The sequence below is a fragment of the Podarcis vaucheri genome (assembly GCF_965113315.1).
Source record: "Podarcis vaucheri genome assembly, chromosome: 17".
Lineage (NCBI taxonomy): Eukaryota > Metazoa > Chordata > Lepidosauria > Squamata > Lacertidae > Podarcis > Podarcis vaucheri.
This window is the reverse complement of record NC_138755.1, coordinates 41,142,884-41,162,146: the sequence shown is the minus strand read 5'-3', so window position 1 is coordinate 41,162,146 and position 19,263 is coordinate 41,142,884. Positions and strand designations below refer to the sequence as shown.

At 46.3% G+C, this 19,263-nt stretch overlaps 1 protein-coding gene across 22 annotated transcripts in view; it reads right to left on the bottom strand.

Annotated features, from left to right (window-relative positions):
- ADGRL3 (adhesion G protein-coupled receptor L3) overlaps positions 1–18,296 on the bottom strand; it is a 574,776-nt gene extending 556,480 nt beyond the window's left edge. For 12 of the 22 annotated variants that reach the window (XM_082206026.1, XM_082206031.1, XM_082206037.1 and 9 more), the window contains exon 1: positions 18,223–18,295. The gene's annotated coding sequence lies outside the window, so the exon portion shown is untranslated. Of the gene's footprint in view, positions 1–18,222 lie in introns of all 22 variants that reach the window. The other 10 variants (XM_082206024.1, XM_082206018.1, XM_082206034.1 and 7 more) reach the window with 1 other exon arrangement.
- Positions 18,297–19,263: the final 967 nt, after the last annotated feature.

Here is a 19,263-nt window from a genome sequence, read left to right as displayed (position 1 = left end):
TCTGAAGCCATATTATAGAGCCATCTAAAAAGCTAAAAGCACATTTCTCTTTCTCCTGTTTACCACTTTGCCACCTTTTGTAGAGGCAGCTAGCTTGCAAGGATGCGGTTAGGGTAGCTTGCACCTGAGGTTAAGCCATTTCTGAGAAACGACCCCTGACAAACAGGACATAGCTAACCACTTAGAGAAACTGTCAAAACCACAGGATGCGCTTCCTGTAAACACCTGCTCAAGCCCAGTTCCAGGAACTGGTAAATAGGTTATAAGCCAGTAGCGCCACCTAGTGGAATAGGCAACTTGGAACCGAAAGGACACACCAATTTATTAATTGGTTGAGCTTTAATGAATATGCATCAATGACCATAGGAAATTGTCAATCATTGGCTAAAGGGATGCCAAGGGGCTGAACTGTGCTTTGCAAGAAGGTATATGAGTTAGCTACCCCCAAGGAGGGGCGGGCATTCTTCATTTTCCTGAATGCACCCTATTTGCTTTTTGTCTGACAAAAATCCAAATAAAAAACTTTTTCTTTAAGAAACTTTGCTGCCTGATTTTTTCATTCCTGGTCTGTATTTCTGAAGTCCCTTTCACCATCATCTGCTAGCAATCCACTGTTGCATGCAAAATAATAAAAGGACGCAAATCTGCTATCAGAAACAGCGATATCCAGCTTCCCAGGACACACTGCAATGAACCCTGTGGTGTGCGTATGTGTTTTTAATCACACTATGCAAGTTCATTGGTTTACCAGTGCCAGAGATGTTTGCATTATCAACAGTTGTTTTGTGTTAACCATAAACGATTTCTGTATTTATTTTGTTTCAGACTTCAATGCTTACAACCAACCACCACAACAATTCTATGTATATATTCCTGTACCTCAGGTTAACCCTACAAGAACCTGATGAACGGGACCCTAGTCCATGAAAGCTTATGCAGTAAAACTCTGAGAAAGTATGGCAGCACAGCTGTTCATATGAGTCAGGATGGAACCCAGATGTGGCACAAGGTTATAAGGAGGAATGTTGGAAATTCTCCAAATATTCATTTATACATGAACTGGGGTGTTCTGAGATCCAGAACACCCCAGAACAAAACATTCCCCATCTCATACGCTCTGTGATTTTGGTGGTGAATTAAGTTTTGGCTCCAACAAAAAAGGAGTTTTTATTTATAATATAATGACATAGTGTGCATTATGCTGGTGGTTACTGCTTCCACATGACTTCTGTGACCATTAGCTATACAAATCAAATCAGCTATACTTGACAAGCTCTTCAGTTATGAAAATACTCATTCTTTTAAAAAAGTGGGGCAGGGGAATGTGCCAGGTTTGACCATTTCTTTCAATTCTCCTCTTCTGCATACGCAAACCGTACTGCTATAAAATCACAGGACTGGGTGAGGCTAATAAATGCATTTAAAAAAGGGGGGGGGGTTTACAAGTCTCAACAATCACCTGAATATGTGTGGCCACATTTTAAGCAGGGGTAATATTATTACTGTATTCTTATTCTTATTACTATTCTTATTCTTATTTCTTCTATGCAGCCCTTCATCCAAGGATCATACAATATAAAAACACAAAAATACATAACATAGGAACAAAGAAAAACAATACGTTTTGCAACACACACACAAACACACACAGTTTGAAAGGCCATAGATTGTTTAGTTGGCCAAACACCTGGCAGAAGAGGAAGGTTTTCGCTTGCCGCCTAAAGATATGGGGGCACCAGGCGAGCCTCCCTGGGAAGAGTATTCCACAAGTGAGGGGTCACCACAGGAAAGGCCCTCCCTCGTGTTGCCACCCTCTCATGGAGGGGGCACACGAAGAAGGGCTAGGGTGATTATCAGTTTCTGGGTCAGTTCATATAAAGAGAGGCGATCCTTGAAGTATTGTGGTCCTGAGCCCTTTAAGACTTTATAGGTCAAAACCAGCACTTTGAAATGGGCCTGGAAACTATCTGGTAGCCACTGACGTTAGGCCAGGATTGAGCAGGTTTATTCTCAAGCTGTTTTACCCCAGTGAGCGACGTGACCACTGAATTTATGAGCCTCAGTATAATCAAGCTCCTTATATATTATGCACTCATTTCTTCTTCCAAATGAGGTCTATGAGCTGGTTGGCATCCGCCCGTGTCATGAGACAATGGAAAAGTGCGCCTTTGGGGGTGATGTCAAACTCTTGGGCAGTTACAGTGCCTGCTGTGGCTGTAAAGACTGATATGGGAGAGACATGTTTTGTTGCAGCTGGGGCAGAGGAAGGCGTCTGCTAGTGCTACTGCACCATGGATTTTTCTTCCCTCTGCACTCCTCCCAGAGGTCATTACTCCTCTATTAAGTTACTACGGCAGAAAATCACCTATATTTGACCAACTCTTTATACAAAGGGCCTTTTTCTCAACAGTAGGGGATGTGCCAGGCTATCTACTAACAAAATAAACTGGTTATCTTAACTCTTTGTTCAGGATCTTGCACTCAGCAGAAGCCACATGGCATGTTCGACTTCCAAGGCATGTTTCAAAACTGAAGAATCATCATAATTTATTATTTATACCCCGCCCATCTGGCTGGGCTTCCCCAGCCACTCTGGGCGGCTTCCAACAAAACGCTAAAATACAATAACCTATTAAACCTATTAAACAATAAAAGCTTCCCTAAACAAGGCTGCCTTTAGATGTCTTTGACATCTGGTGGGAGGGCGTTCCACAGGGCGGGCGCCACTACCAAGAAGGCCCTCTGCCTGGTTCCCTGTAACTTGGCTTCTCGCAGCGAGGGAACCGCCAGAAGGCCCTCGGCGCTGGACTTCAGTGTCCGGGCAGAACGATGGAGGTGGAGACGCTCCTTCAGGTATACTGGGCCGAGGCCGTTTAGGGCTTTAAAGCTCAGCACCAACACTTTGAATTGTGCTCGGAAATGTACTGGGAGCCAGTGTAGGTCTTTCAAGACTGGTGTTATATGGTTTTGGTGGCCGCTCGCAGTCACCAGTCTAGCTGCCGCATTCTGGATTAGTTGTAGTTCAACTAATTAGGGGTTTCCTTCAGGGGTTAATGGCGTTAGAAAACCAAAATGTTCATCAGCGGAGATGTTTGAAAACCGAGATACCACTGTATTACCATCTAAATTTCAGCACGTGGGAGACATTTTCTTAGCCCACCTTTCAAAGTCTCTTCCGTTACAAAACAGCTCACGACATAAGCAGCACGTTCAGTCAATTTCCACATATTGGCCTTAGCTTCAATAGGATACTCTCCCCCAATCCAACGCCCTCTATATGTTTTGAACTACAATTCCCATCAGCCCCCAGCCTGGATCGGGCTGTCGGGAAGAATAATCCGAAACATATTGAGGGAAACCAGGCTGCAGAATATCGCAGGAAGGGATGGTGCTGATGAAAAGGGTTGTGCCAAATCTGTCACAGAAATGGTGGCTTTCGAAAGCCAAAGAGAAGAGGGATCCCGTACTACCTATTTACATATAGGTAAAGGGACCCCTGACCATTAGGTCCAGTATTGGCCGACTCTGGGGTTGTGGTGCTCATCTTGCTTTATTGGCCAAGGGAGCCAGTGTACAGGTTCTGGGTCATGTGGCCAGCATGACTAAGCCGCTTCTGGCGAACCAGAAAACACCGGAAACGCACGGAAACACCATTTACCTTCCCACCGGAGTGGTACCTATTTATCCACTTGCACTTGACGTGCTTTTGAACTGCTAGGTTGGCAGGAGCAGGGACCGAGCAACGGGAGCTCACCCCGTCATTGCGGGGATTCGAACCGCCGACCTTCCGATCAGCAAGCCCTAGGCTCTGTGGTTTAACCCACAGCGCCACCCGCATCCCCACCTATTTACATATTTGGCCTCAACAGCACTTTTAAAAGGGAGTAGTCCTCATCAGCCATCTTCACAGGGGGAAGAATACTACGAAGCACAGGCAAATATATAAGAGTGTGACCATAGCAGGGTTAATTAGTTAAGAAGGCTATTGAAGAGTGCAGAAGTTCAAGTTATTTGGTGTGTATTTCAGCACAAAAGGGTTTTGGAATTAATGTCTCATTTGCAGGGTGGGTGGGGAAGAGGTCTCTGACGGAACCGAGAAAAATTCTGAATCACTTTGGGACCGACAAAGCACCAGTGACACAAATGCTGGTGAGACACCGATAAAGAAAAGAAGTTAACATGGTCTTTGAAAACCCCTTCAGTTCTCCAGAGCAGGGAAATCTATTCAGAAAGATAGGGGGAGGGGGGAGCCTTTAGAATAGCTTTTGAGAGCTCGAAGGGGCGGGGGGAACAGGGAACCATTGAAAAAGCTCCTCACAGGGCAAGTTATCAATGGAATGCGTTTTAGCATTCAGGATACCCACCCATGCAGAACATCAAAACTGGGCAGTGATCCCTGCTCCATTCTTAAAGCTCAGGCTAACGTTCTGTTTCTGAAACACTACGGCACAGTAGCACACAACTGCCTCTGCAATTCTTTGAGACAGCAATGCAAACCAGTCCATAAGAATTGAGGTGCGAGTGTGATTTCATGGCAATGTTTTCCCTTTTTTCTGCGGCGCACTGTAACGATTTTGGAACCCTTTCACGATATCAGCTGTTCCAAAGCTCTATATGCTAAAATGGGAGCTTTCAACTTTTGCTTCGTTTGTCAAGGAAAGGAGAGGTCCGTGAGGGAAAGTAAAGAAAGTTGCTACTGCTTTATAGCAATTTCCCAACCCTCATCTTCGAAAGCACCGCTTCTGGACTCCTGCCATACTCGCCTAAAGCAAAATATTCTGGAACATCTTTGTCTTTCAAGATCACAGCTTGTTTTACAACAGCCAGAACTTCACAGTGCAACTATTACCCAGTTTAAGAACACCTGAAATAATGTTCCCATTCACAGAGAGACTGCATCAAAACATTATTTCTGCAAACCATAATTTAGGAGGCAACACATGGTCTGAGCTTTCAGAACATACAGGCCATCGTTTAAAAGATCCTTCTGTGTGTGTGTGTGTGTGTGTGTGTGTGTGTGTGTGTGTTGTAATCTTGGCACTGCTTCGTAAGCTCACTCTGGTCTCCTTGGTATTGATCGAGTCTCTGAAGACCAAGAGAAAGGTTTGCCCATTCAGATATCATGCCTAGCCATAAAACAGCACAAACCACGATTTACCAAACCACTTCAAACCATAGTTTCTGGCCAAACAATAAGTGACAAACCATAGTTTGTCAATCAGTTAATCTTCCTTTATCATGGTCTGGTGTGATGTCTGAACAGAGATACTGTTTCGTTTTCCATGCTCTCACCCTTCCATTTTATTTATATGTGTATTTATTTAAAATATGACTAGCCCGCTTTTCCTAACAGCTTACATTAATTAAAATAACTTCTCTAATATGTACAACAAAACAACCCAAACGTTAGCAAAACAAGAGCACATGCCACCTCAAAAAAGGGCCTTTCAAAACAAATGAGTCCTACAAAAGCACCTAATAGCAAAAATGGAAGAAGATGGAGAAAGGAGGTCACTCAATGAAAGCCAGACAACCATTGAGAAACCCCATCTCCCCATACCATCTGAATTAGCTAGCATCCTGCAAAAGAAGATGTTTGGAGCAGGGCTCTTCAGGCTGACCATAAAATGGAAGCAGACTCTGGGAGAGAGAGGTGTTCCACCAGCTTTTCAATTCCAAGATACAACCTGCACTGTGGAACCTTTTTTAACGTCCTCAACCCCTCTGCAATGCACTGCAGGCTAGTCAGAGCTTTAATGCCAGTTGTAGCCGTGGCGCTGTGGGTTAAACCACAGAGCCTAGCATTTGCCAATCAGAAGGTCGCCAGTTTAAATCCCCGCGACGGGGTGAGCTCCCATTGCTCTCTCCCAGCTCCTGCCAACCTAGCAGTTCAAAAGCACATCAAAGTGCAAGTAGATAAATAGGTACTGCTCAGGCGGGAAGGTAAACGGTGTTTCCGTGCGCTGCTCTGGTTCGCCAGAAGCGGCTTAGTCATGCTGGCCATGTGACCCGGAAGCTGTACGCCGGCTCCCTCGGCCAATAAAGCGAGATGAGCGCTGCAACCCCAGAGTCGGTCATGACTGGACCTAATGGTCAGGGGTCCCTTTACCTTTACCCACCACTTTGGGCATAGTATATTCCATTTTTCCTGATCATCAGCAAAGAAAGAAGATCTTTAAAAATCAATTAAAAAATGGCAGCACCACTGGTGTGCTCCACCTCAGATTCGGTTGTTACTAACTTGGGTGCTGGTCACAACCAACTTTTCTCCATATCCTCTCACCACGAACAATCTACCCAGGTTTTCAGATCTTTATGACAGGTCCTTCTCTCTATCCTGCCAATGCCCAAAGATCATTCATCTGAGACTGGAAAATGACTTTTTCCAGTAACTGCACATTTAACACTTCTTTACTAACTTCTGTTGGCAAACCAAGTCCTTGCATTTGAGGTCTCATCTGGACATATGCTTCCAATATGACTAGCCCAGTATGACAGCCTGGGTAGCAAAGGAGAGAGGTGGAATAGGAGGAGATCTCTACCAATGAGATAGACAGTCTAGCATTGCATAAAAATAGGAGGGATAGAATCAACCTTTGGTGCCTTTTCCAAGTTCTACCTCCACTCAAATCACTTAGGGGGTGGAGGGGGGCTTCCTCCCCTGCAATCACTTCATCAGAGCTGTTCCACCAGGCCTTTTGTCAGGGCACAGCCTGACCCCCTCCTCTGGCAATCTGCACAAAATTTTGCTTGATGGTTGCCATTAATTTGATTTAATTAATTTTATAATGAATGTTTTAGAATGTTGGACTATTTTGATTGTTGTTAGCCGCCCTGAGCCCAGCTTCAGCTGGGGAGGGTGGGATATAAATAAAAATTATTATTATTATTATTATTATTATTATTATTATTATTATTATCTATGAAGAAGGAGAATTGGGTTCAGACATAGCTTTTTGAGCCCAATATCCCCAGCATGGAGAAGGGAAGAGGAGAGGGGGCAAATCATTTTTAGCTCAGTCGGTAGAGCATGAGACTCTTAATTTCAGGGTTGTGGATTCGAGTCCCACATTGGGCAAAGGATTCCCGCACTGCAGGGGGTTGGCCTAGCTGACCCTTGTGGTCCCTCCCAACTCTATGATTCCTTCCATAACTGCTTGGGAATTTCCACCCTACTTCATTCATGGGAGGGATTGGGTTTTTTGTTTTGTTTTATTTAAGCCAAAATTTATTCTCAAACGCCAGTGATTTGATTGGCACCCAGAGTAGAGACTACTGTAGCGTGCACTACCAGTGGCGTAGCATGGGTTGTCAGCACCCAGGGCAAGGCAAGTAATTTGCGCCCCCTAACCCGTGGATTTGCGCCCCCTAACCCATAGATTTGCGCCCCCTAACCCTAACCCCCAGATGTTGCGCCCGGTGTGGCCAGCCCCCCCTGCACCCCCCACGCTACGCCACTGTGCACTACAGGGGGCCATTTTGAAAATAGCTTGGAAACTTCAACTAGTACAGCATGCAACAGCTCCAAGGGTCAGTGGGGCATTATGAACTCCAGTGGTCAACAACACAAGAAGAAGGCTGTGTCAAATAGTTACACACACCTCCCCTGACATCCAGCTATGCAGCACAAAGATCTGAAACTGGCGGCCATTTAGCCAGTTGTTCTATATTATAATTCCATAGTGGAGGTTCAGTGTCTTCTTACAAAGAGTAGAAGAATGAGACCCACAGGCTAGGGGGAATTTGTGAGGTTAAGGGGGAAATAGCTTTATGGGTGCCAGAAGCTACCAGTTTCCAGAACAGTGTCTGATCTTTTGCTTTTGCCACACCAATTAATTCTAGCCAACATTTTCTGGTATAGGCATTCTTTTGGTGGAGTATTAGGTCTTTATACTCTTTTTTAAGGGCACGGACGGCAAGATAGGCTTGGTGTCTGACAGAATTTTCGATCTGTAGGGAGGAGGCCTTTGTAGCTGAATACTATGAGGCAGGCATCGCTAACCTTCGGCCCTCCACATGTTTTGGACTACAATTCCCATCATCCCTGACCACTGGTCCTGTTAGCTAGGGATCATGGGAGTTGTAGGCCAAAACATCTGGAGGCCCGAAGGTTAGCGATGCCTGCTATGAGGCCTTTCTGGAATCAAAAGCCTTCACTCCCTAGGGACAGCCATGCAGCGTACACAGACATTGGGTAGGGACCACAAACCATTGAAGTGAGATTATTCTGTGCAGCCTCAGTTGTTGAACAGGAGCACATCATCATGCCCAAATGAGGCTTATATTGTGCAAATTTCATTGGCTACCAATTTGTTTCTCGATCCAATTTAAAACGCCAGTATCAACATTTAAGCCACAAATCGCTTGGCATCAGGTTATTTGAAGGATTGTCTGCACTCATAAAAATCTGAATATTAGCTTCATGGGCCTGCTATCAAGATCTATTAGACAGGCTGGCACAAGAAACGGAGCCTTTTCAGCGTGGGCCCAAACCTCTGCAATCCCTTCCCCAAGGGCTATAAACCTATCTTTCAACAACAAACTTATGTGTTCTGATCCACTATGTTTTTGGACTGTTGCCAAGTTTAGTTTGCTAATGTTCTGTGCTGGATTTTATTTTTAGCTGATGTTACTTGGTTTTCAAAAATAACCGTCGGACTGGTTTTGCAAAATGGTTGTTTATTGACGAATACAAATAGAATTTAAAACAGTAACTGTTACGTTACTGTAAACCACTTTGTGAAGGCTCACCCTAAAAAGGGGGGTATAAATGGGAGAAATAAGCATAACAGCATGGCCAAATTTCCAGTAGCAGCTCAAAAGCTGGGAAGCGTTTGTGTAGTAAGAAAATGTTGTTTGTGGGGGGGGGTGCTAGTTATAATTATTTTATTGCCAAGATAACGGCTCTTCACATATTTAACCTTTGATACATGCAGCTTATTCTACCAGTTGTAAACAATACTGTCATGAATCTTTATTAAACAATAAATGCTATCTGTTCTCATTTCTGTCTTTGCAAAGGAAGTCCTGCTATGACTTGCCTAATTCCGCCTAGTGTCAAAAGCAAGATTTAAATTCAAACTATTCAGCCTCTGTTTAGATGACTCTCCAAAATATGGTTTCGAGCATCATAAAGGAGTCAAGAGCTCATATGCTCCGTCTTCCAATCCCATAGGCAGCTTCACTTCAGTTTGCAATTGAGCACTGACATACTCTGCAGTGATGCCAAGATCAGCAAACAGTGGTTAGCATTTTGCCCTCCAAAGCAGTATCTGAAGCTATGGCTGGAAATAGATGGATGGCTCTGTTTAGAATGGCCATGGCTATTTTGTAGATTCCAGTGTCACAAACTATGAAGGTAGAGGGACCCCTGACCGTTAGGTCCAGTCGTGACCAACTCTGGGGTTGCGGCGCTCATCTCACTTTATTGGCGAGGGAGCCGGCGTACAGCTTCCGGGTCATGTGGCCAGCATGACTAAGCCGCTTCTGGCGAACCAGAGCAGCGCACAGAAACGCCATTTACCTTCCCGCTGGAGCAGTATCTATTGATCTACTTGCACTTTGACGTGCTTCGAACTGCTAGGTTGGCAGGAGCAGGGACCGAGCAACGGGAGCGCACCCCTTCGCAGGGATTCGAACCGTCAGCCTTCTGATCAGCAAGTCCTAGGCTCTGTGGTTTAACCCACAGCGCCACCCGCGTCCCGTCACAAACTATGGTTGATGCTAAATTCTAAACCAGGCTTCCTCAACCTCGGCCCTCCAGATGTTTTGAAACTACAATTCCCACCATCCCTGACCACTGATGTTGCTAGCCAGGGATCATGGGAGTTGTAGGCCAAAAACATATGGAGGGCCAAGGTTGATGAAGCCTGTTTCTAAACCGAATATGCATGTAGGAGGGATTGCTTATGATCTTCCAAAACCATTATTTTGTAGGATCATCTGAACTGAAGCTTAGCCATAACTCATTACTACTCTCGTGGAAAGTAAGGAAATGCCACCCAATTAAAGGAGGTAGATTAATCTAGTAAAACTCATATAATTTAATCCATCAGTTCAGGATTCAACATTCTGACTGGTGATTACAAGGCATGTTGTGCTAAGCAAGGGTGAAAATAATGGTTGGGAATATGAAACCCGGTGCAACAGTTGCACTAGCAGAAGCTTGTTGTGCAACAGGAAGTGTCAGGGCTACAGCGATGGGTTGCGCTAACAGCCACAAGAACCATGCTGGCTTCCTGCACTTTTCTCTTGCGCAAGCCATCCCACTAGCACAGCTTGTTACACTATTGTGGGAATTAGTGCTACAGTGAATTCCCCCCAATTAATTCCAATTTGTTTCTGAAGTTGTACGTCCAAATAAGCAGCATATGTACAATGTGTCAGAGAGAGAAAAATCATATTGGCACAGGCATTATCTCACGGACGGGAAAACCTCCCTGAGTACCAGGGTTATACTTCCATGGCTAGAAGCTGTCAGGGTCATGCTCCAATAGGGGGTAGGAGTAGACTCCACACTGGGCAGGCCCAGGCACCCTCACAACCTTATTCATTCCCATGACCATGACACGCATTAGGCCAGGAGTTGACAAGGTTTACCTCTCCTGGGCCAGTTCACTCCAGCGGAGACCCCTCCATGGGCTGGATCCTGAGTGCATATGAGCACACACGCCTGCAATTTCCGGCGTCTGCACAGATGCGATTTCCAGCGCCGCGGAAGCAAGTCCCCACGCTGCACTGCGCTGGCAGGGACTTGCCGAGTGGGCGGCTCGTTTCGGGGGTGGCTCGTGGGCCGGTTAAATGACCCCCGTGGGCTGCTTGCGGCCCATGGGCCTTAGGTTGCCAACCCCTCCCCACTCATCAGCCGAGTGGCGCAGATCAGCTATGGGGAGATAGCTGCAATGGGGATGAAAAGAAGTCACCCACCTTCATCAGCTGAATTTCCTTTCCAGTAATCATCTGACACAAGGTGGGTGGGCAGCTATCTTCAACCCCATTCTGGCATGTTGGATGAGGAGGTTTAAGACTCCCCACCCAGCATACCAAAGTGAAGGTGTAAATCAGGCCTTACCCACGCCACTGTGGATTGTACAAACCAGCCAAGGAGCAGGGAGGACGTATTTTCACCCCTATCCTGGTTTGTGGCAGACCTGGTAAGGACGTCTGGGGGGAGGGGGGTGTGCTTGAGAGGTTCAATTGGCTGGATTCGGCTCATGGACTAGAATTTCCCCAAGGGATATTCCTCTTAAGCATTATTTTTTTGAATTGTTTTCACAAATATTTGTATTGAAAATAGCATTTAAAAAAACAACTGCTGTGCTTTTAATTGGGGGAGGGATCATTTTTTTGGTCAATTAAAGGATTTTCTTTTAATCTGTCAGGTGTAGTTCTAATGGAAATTCTAATGGAAATGCATATCTATGTCCTTGTAACGCCAATACATCTGCACATTGTATGCTCACTAATCCGCTATTAATTTTAAGATCCTGATCCACCAATCAGTTAAAACACAAGTTTAAGAGCATCTTGTCCTGTTGATGTTAACGGTTTGGAATTAAGTCAATTCATTGGGTCTTTATAATTGCTTTCAAACACATAAGGATTAACATTTGTCAGCTTTCCTAGCTGAGTCCATTTCAACTGCAGACAAATACATGGATATCATACAGATTAAGACCCTCATCTGTATTCAAATGTTTAATTGCGCTCACAGTGTAATTTAGCCCCACAAATAATAACTCAAGTAGACAAGAAAACTGTTTTAAGTATCTTGTTTTTCAGTATAGAAATTAATTAGTCTATTGGAGGTATATATAAATGATTTATACAAAAACACAAAGATACTACAATGAAGAATCTTTCCTTGGTTCTACTACCCTTTAGATCTTTGTGTTGCTCACAAAAAGTTTTAGCGAGCTACATTTAAAAAGCATTTTTTTCAACCATCCTAGACAGTCAAGTGCCCCCTCTTACATAAGAGAAATTTAACATTTTTATTTCCTGAAGTGAAGCATTTACCCTGTTACTCAATTACTTTAGCACATTTATTAAGCACACCTTAAAGCATAATTTCAAATTGTCTTAATACTTTCTTCATAAAGCCTATTAAGCTGGATGAAGACTATTCTGAGTTGCTCACTAAGTGATATTAAAAAAACTGCACTCCACCTATAAGTACCCTGCAAATTCCAAAATCTAGCCCTTGCCATTGTCTTGAGTCCATAGTAGAACTGCCTGCTTGCCAAGTCACACTGCTCCCTCACATGTGCAAAATACAATTGCTTTTAAAAGAAAATCAATATTTCCCATTCATTCCTTAAACCATCAGCCAACATCCATGGGGTTGGCCATTAGACACATGCTCAGAGGAACATCACATAAGAACCCGAATCAGAGCCTGAGAAAGACTCTCCAATGGCAACCTCTTCCATCAGGTATTCAAAGGCCAAGATGACAGATGGAATTCCTTGGGAATACCATTTGATTATGTGCAAAAGTCCTGTTCTAGTCTCAAATGGGCATCCTCTTTGGTTCAACATCTCATGGAGTAACAACTTATTCCATGCTTCTACATTTTAGATGAGACATTGGAATTCTCTTGCCTTGCCCTTACTGGAATAAAGTCACCGTGACAATTTGTGGCATGGTGGCCTCTTATAACCATCTGACCACATGTGATGAGATTTTTATTACCAGGCAGCCAGAATTTAGTTTCAGAAACATGGCAGTGGTTACTTAAACTGAGTAACTGGAAGCTACAGGTGACCACATAGGTAAGGCTCCAGGTCACAAGTTTTTTACTGAAACAATGCTTCGGCAGATACAAGAAAACAAAGATTCCAAAATGGAGTGTTTACTAGAATGGCCTTGGTCTTTGACACCAACTTGAGCATGACTTACGTCATTCAGGCAGTTGTGCTTTCCGGACCCCAGGAATCTTGAGGTCAGTCACTAAGCTGGAACATGATGCGCAGTGGGCAGAAGGCATTGTTCTGTTGACCAGTCATGGGTGGAAGGGCAGACCTCTAGCATGTATATAGCAGGCCTAGCCATCCCAAAGGCCTTGGACCACTTGTCTGTCACCCTTCTTCACTCTGTGCTTGAAGAAGCATCTGAGGGAAGTCTGAACGCCAAGAGTCCAGGTAACTCACTACCCATCCCAAAGTCCTCAACGCCACCTTAAAATGTTCATAATTTTCTGTGGTTAGAAAGGCAACACAAAAGGCCTTGAGCATCCCAAATTTTAGGTACCAGCATAAAATCTCTCCAAGGCTGGGTGGCCAAGTGCTTGGGATTTTCCAAGTCATGTAATTTTGAATATGTATGAATAAATATTTTATTATACAGACACCCTTCTTACCAGCTCTGATAGGTTACAACTGGCTTTTATAAAGCCCAAATGATCGAAATGTTAATGAAATACAGGAGATTTATCAAAACTAAAATTTGGCATGGAATATCTGCATGTTAATGACATACTGGCTAAATATCATACAAATTAAGAAATGGCCAATATATCACCATTTGATTTATTAAAACAAGTCTCTTATTCGGCAAATATCTGCTGTTTACTCATATGTTAGGGTTTTTGCACCTCTATTTGAAAAACTGGTGGGGGGTTTTAGCCTCTTTAAAAGCCCCCCCCCCAAAAAAAAAATAAGTAAACCACAGGAGTCACCCTCTTACTCTTTATGAACAACTGTGGTGTCTTTATGAAGTTATTAGCTTTCAGATTTCCCCTTTAACGAAGCAGTGCCTGATTACACTTTCCTGGGTCCCTGAGAAGGAAGCTGCTAGCTAGCCAATAGAAAGCAAAGATTTACCACACAATCCTCGTATGTCTTCTCAAAACTAAGTCCCACTGAGATCTGTGGCACTTCCCTGGAAAGCATGCATAGGATTGCAACCTTAGCAGCTGGGTTAAGACACATAGTGGGCTTCCAACTTCAATAGACATTTCATTTATTATTATTATTATTATTATTATTATTATTATTATTATTATTATTATTATTATTCCACCCACCTGACTGGGTTCCCCCAGCCACTCTGGGTGGCTTCCAACAAATTAAAACACAATACGACATCAAACATTAAAAACTTCAGGTCAATTTCAGGTCAAAAGTGAGAGGTGCCCATAGCAATCAATGAACAAATCCAATACTTTACCATATCTGATCAGGCACCGGCATGTCCAGCCACCGGACAAAAGAGAGAAGCAAATAAGTACAGCGCTTCATTCCCTTTCTAACTCAGATCTCATTTCAAGCGGAAAACATAATTTTAAATAAGTTTTAGAACGTTTGAAAGTACAGTGTTTCTGCACGAAAGGGCCATAGCAACAGGGACACTGCATTTTGACAGATTGCATCGGTGATGGAGAACTTCTTAGCCAAGCAGGCCACAAGTTCCTGAACGTCAGACAGTGCCACTCCAGTGGGCCCAACCCTCTATGTTCGGATGCAACTTTGCCTCTGGTCTACTGAGCTGTGAAACAAGCAGTCAATAGCACAGGAGAAACAGGTTGAGGTGCAGATCTAAACCCGCTCCTGCCTAAAAGTGCCCAAAAAACTGCTGCTGCTGCTGCCATATTGCAGTGCCATTTATGGTACCTGTGCTATAAAGATGGCTGCCCATGAAATATACACTGGGCCTATTATATAACACTTATTTTTCCCCTCACAGATATTACCTACTATTGAGTGATTGCAGAAACTGCAACAAGGATACATGATATCACTAAAGGACTGTTTCCAACATTATCACGTTGAGAAAGGAAGTTAAACCAGAAGTCTGAGGAGTTCAAAGGAGCACAAGAAAATATTCTGAAAACAAGATACAGACATCTCTTCTCCAGTCCTACTGACAACAATTACAGCAACCAATGGCTTCAGCAAGAGCTACCCAACAGCAGCAACAACAGACTTGCCTCTATAAAATGACTGGTTCCCATACAATATGTTGTGTGAAATTAATTGTGTGCACACGTATTCTGTAATTATGTGACAACTCCCTCCCCAAACAATGAGACCCTCTGTCACTTCTATCTGCCTCAGTAAATTAGCAGATCTACAAAAATTCAAGAGCTTTGTAAGTAGAGCTATTGCATTTCCAAAGAAAATCACTTATTCCCAGGTACAGGTAGATTTACAGAGCACAAAACCTTTGTCAGAAACTGCAATTACCCTGCAGAGATTCACCTGCTACAAAGCACTGAAGAACAAAGATTAAGAGATCAAAAATTGGTACACCTTCCCCTTTTCCGCTCTCTTAGCCCCCCAAACAACCTCTGTGGCAGTTCCCTCGAACAGAAATAGGGGTGTAGTGAGGGAATATAGGGGTGCAGCTCCAGGGCCTTCCCCCCAACCAGAGCAGCAGTTGTGGTAACATCTGCTAGAGTACCAGGGTAAATGATAGACGCTCCTTACAGTAGGAAGTGCATCAGCTGATAATGAGGCTTTCATGTTTATTTGTGACAGATTAGCATAAAATAAGTCACAAAATGAGGAAAACAATCAAGCAGAGGATGTAGACATCTGTCCTTTTCTTTTAAGGGGTCCCTACTTCACACTAACCATTGAAATGGTAGCATTTCTCTGCAAGAAAGGCTGCATTTCAGCTGGCTGAAGATCTCTCTGTGTTGTACAAGTTAAACCTACACATTCGGAGGGAAGAACCACTGAGTTCTGTGGAATTTACGCCCAGGTAATCATGCCTAGGATTGTATTATTAGGTTAGGTGGTATTATTATTATTATTAATTGCTTAATACAAAAATAGTCTCGAAGCAACTTGGAAAAATAATAAAAAATACAGAGTTAAAAACAGCAATCAACACATTAACAACTTCAATAATCTCATCAGCAACAGTAAAACATCAGCAGCATATCAGCATTGATATCCCATTACAATGCGCCAGATGCCTGAGGAAAGTGGATGATCTTAACTTGTTGCCAAAAAGTTCTTAAAACCGGTGCCAAGCAGGCCTCACTTGGGTATGCTATGCCATCTACTCCTGCTATTTGATGTGCATGCATAATATGATGGATCAACACAACTACCAGCAATTGTTGACTCTCCTGGGGGAACGGCAACCAAGGAGGGGGAACTGTCACAATGAGCTCATGCACTTCCAAATTTACCATGACACCACGGAACAGGAAATCAATTCCACTGTAATACCTGGCTTGCCGTTCAGAATCTAAAGAGAACCGGAGCCATAACTGTCAGTATTTACACCTAAGCACATCTCAACTTCAATGAGGGGTTTGTTTGTGGCGGTTAGTGCAACCGGTTCCTCTTCACCAATATCCGTTATGTGACTGAGGTCTGGGCTGCATTCTGCTAGTTGGCCCCACTACAAACACCAACTCCATAGGCTACACACACATAACAGGGATAGAAAGCCGGTACATTATAATTCTTTGTGGCTATACAGTGCAACACCTGATAGGCATCATCTTGATGACATCACGGCCTGTGGAACATGCAAGCACTATGAGATACAGCCTGCTAAGAAACAAAGGATGTGGATCAAATCTCATTTTTTCCAGACACCCTGAATGTACTTCCAGGGCGAATTTCCTACTACTCAGTAGAGAAATGCCACTCTGTGACCCCGCAGAGTTAGAAACATCAGAATGTAACCTCACAAAAAAAGCCAACTTCTGCTTCACATCATCATTATCTCAGAAGGCTTTGTAGGCAAAACCCATTTGAGCGGTGCTAAATTGCCCACATTTTCAGATGAAATGTCACACATCTTTATAAACTGAAGTATCAGAGCTCTTTCAGTTTTTAAAAACACAATTAATTTTAATTAGCAGGAATTAGTAGGCCAGGGTTTTCTCTCTCTTTTTTAATTAAAAAACACCAAAAACCACACAATGGCACTCTGATGTCCATAAATGATCTGCATTTGTGCAGTCACCTCTTCCTCCTTTTAACAGGATGCAACACAATAGAGTCCCTTTGAGTATGCTAAGCTAAATAAAGGAATAGCGTTCATAACAAACAACAAAACAGCAGCAGCTGAAGCCACAGGAGAGGGATTGCATCACCTCAGTGATAGTAACACAGTGGATACAGAAATGTGAGAACAGTTCGCTTGCCTTAAGAAAACATAACGGGTTTGAAACACAGTGCCTACAACTCTCTTTTATAATCAGTCTTTGGCCCCGAAAAATGGCCTTTCTTGCTTGGCTTCCATCTGAAGAAGCAATCTGTGGTAAAGGGCAGAGAGACACATACATGCACACCTGATGGAGCACTTTGCGAAAGGCTTCTCTAACAAGAACTACAATATTTCCGCCCTTTACACACCCAAACATCTGTAAGTGTCACTCAGCCGGCCTCTGGCCATCCTTTCAAAGCAGCTAATTGCAGGAAAGGGCACAAAGTATGGAGGGCAAGGATGCCAGCCGGTCTCGCTGGCTGAGTATCAGCGCCAGCAGATCTCCTCCGTGGGACATGGATGCCCTGACGCTTACAGCCAGAGGCTTGGCTCACCTTCCACCAATCCACATTTGTCCCCCTTAACAAACCCCTGCAGAGAGGAATGGCGTGAAGCACCCCAACCCCGAGACAGGGTCTTTGCAACTGGAGAGTGGGAGGGGGGGTTTGAATCTAAACATCTGGGCCAAAGCATCCTTATGGCGGAGAGAAAAAGAAGAAGCCGTTGCTATTGGCGACATTGAACTCCCGCCTGCTAATGAGAACAAAACGCCAGGTAGGGCCAAGACTTGGGGCGCTGCAAGGCAGCCTCCATTAGCAGCCTTTGAAGGAGGGGGGCAGGAGAGGGGGGGCGATGCCCCTTGAAAGCAGGGACCCTCGTGGCCCAGCAAACCAAGCCGAGGCAAGATCCCCATCCATCCATCCATCCATCCATCCGTTGAGCAAAGGGGAGGAAGGACACCTCCCCTTTGCATCCATGGAGCGCTTTTCCCTTGTCCTCCCCTCTCCCCCCCCCCCACACTAACCGGAGAAAGGGGGGGGAGGAAGCCTAATTCCCTCTCCATCCTCCTCCTCCCCGCTTCAAAAGATGGAACCGCTCAACGTACCTGCTACCCAAAGATGGGGGGGGGGGGTTAGCGGCAGCGAGATGCCATCCTCTTTCCGTGGCATGGCCGCCCTCCCCCCACCCACCCACCCGTAGCACACAACCGTGCCGCCCCCCGCCGCCGCCGCGATCCTTCAACCCAGCAAGCCGGAGCCTCGGCGTTACCTGCCGCCAGCGAGGACCAGGCTGCTGCTGCCGCCGCTGCTTCTTCTTCTTCCGCAGCGGAAGGGGGGCGCCCCTCGCTCAGCCCGCGCATCCCTCGCCCGCCGGCAGCTCCCCCTCCGCGCCTCGCCTAGCGCCGCCGCCGAGGATGCCGCCCAGACCCCCCCCCCCAGCGCCCAGGGCCATTTCCCGGGGAGGCTCCTCCGGTATATGCCCCGCGCAGGAGGAGGAGGAGGAGGAGGCGGCGGCGGCGGCTCCGGGATGCTCCCTCCCGCCCAGGGATGCACAACGCACAACACGCACCCGCGGGAGAGAGAGAGAGAGAAAAGCTGGGGCTCACCTTTGCGCTGCTGCGCCCGGAGAAGCGAGTCCCGAGGAGGAGGAGGAGGAGGAGGAGAAGCACCGGGAGAGAGGCCGCTGGCCGCCCGGCGGGCCGTGCTTCCTTCCTCGGCCGGGCTCCCCGCCGCCACCGCCGCCGCCGCCAGCCTTGCGCCCTAGCGCGCGCGCGCCCCCCGCCGCCGCCGCCGCTGCGGCTGCGCTCCGCTCACTGCTCGCAGGAGGAGCAGCCGCCGCTGCAGCGCCGACGCCGCCACCACCGACGCCCGGCCCGGCCCGGGCAGCCTCCGCACCCCGGCGCCGCCGCCATCCCCGCGGCTGCTTCTGCCGGCTGGAAGGGAGGAGAGCTCCTCGCCGCCGCGCCCTGCGCTCCCCCAGAGGGGCTCTCCCGGCCCAAGGGGGCGCCGCGGGCTCCGGCTGGCTCTCGGCGCAAGGCTCCGGCGAGGACGGAGCGCGGAAGCCCCCAGACCCGGCCGGGAGGAGGCGAGGCGCTGGCCAAGCCCGGACCGGGAGCGCCTCGGAGCGCGGGCTCCACCTACAGCCCGAGGAGGGGAGGGGGCGGGGAGGCGGGCGAGGGGAGGGGGCTTCGGCGGCCTCGGCCCGCAGAGAGGGCGGGGGGGGGGGGGCTCCTGCTGAGCCTTTCGGGGGGGGGTCTCGCTCGGGAGCCCCCAGCCCTCTTGGACCAGCTTGGACCCCGGACCTCGGCCC